Below are 1,185 nucleotides of genomic sequence, written 5' to 3'. Positions count from 1 at the left end.
TTATCTATGCGATGGATAGCGAAAGTAAAGATTATAAAAAGGGAGAAAAAAAAAACTCGCAAGAAAGACTTTCAAGAAAAAAGTAATGTTGCGAAGGATCAGAAAATGACAAGTAAAATTACCTTTTAAAAGAAAAAAGAGATATAAACACGAGTGGAAGGAACAACCACTGCGCCTTTTAGAAGTCCAGAGACCCTGAAAACGATAAATTGTTGAGAATATGCCATAATGGTGGTGACTAACTCTAGGCACCCACGACGGGAGAGGGACAAGAGCAGTTATAACAGTATAAGATTTTATTTGGCTATTTAAAATTAGGTTTTTACCAATTTCTGAAGGAGAGGCGGATGTTTGTTGGATGGTAAACAAACAACATGCATTGAGGGTTGAAGACTTGATTACGCCTTTTAGCTAAGTGTGAACTAATGATCACAAAATATCGTACATCAAGCTAGCGTTTTGGGAAAAGGTTAGATTTAAGAGAAAATTGCCAACCTCAGATTCTAACGATGAAGAATAGCGTTTTACGGTATTGAAAGTTGGTATAAATACAATACATCCATTAGTTAAATAGGTTGATCGGGGATTTGGTAAGTGTTAAACGCAACAGGAAGGTGTTTCCCTACAAAGTGTAAGTCACGCACAATAATAAAAGGAAACATAAGGCAAGGAAAATATACAACAGTGATAAGACCATGAAGGGATGGACACATGAATTCAAAGAGGCTTGCGGGAAGAAGCTAAAGATTTATTTCTTGACATATTGAAGCTGTGTGGAGGAAGGGAAAGAAGTAAGAAGTAAGAATTTTCGGAAAATATTGAGGAGAATAAAAACCTTCAAAAACTAATGGTATAATTAAAGTAAGGTCAGGGACAAATAAATAACCTCAGCGGTCACCGAAACCCGGAGGAGGAACTAAACAAACATACCGAGGGCTTGGGGCAAGAGCATCTTCTCTGATTTCACTATCTCAGAACACTTGTACTGCTTCAGATACGTGAGAAACTTAGAGAAGGGGGCAAGTAGTATCACCCTTAAATGTAACTGCAATATGTTGTCAAAGTATAATCACAGACGAGCTCTTATGTGTATTTAAACTACATAAAATATAACCAAAGGAAGGATATAACAGTACGAATGCACTAGTAGGCATGGATAACAGCCCTAAATCGATTTATTCAATA

The sequence above is a fragment of the Penaeus monodon genome, chromosome 25 (genome assembly GCF_015228065.2).
Source record: "Penaeus monodon isolate SGIC_2016 chromosome 25, NSTDA_Pmon_1, whole genome shotgun sequence".
NCBI classification, from domain to species: Eukaryota; Metazoa; Arthropoda; class Malacostraca; order Decapoda; family Penaeidae; genus Penaeus; species Penaeus monodon.
Note: the sequence above shows the minus strand (reverse complement) of the source record.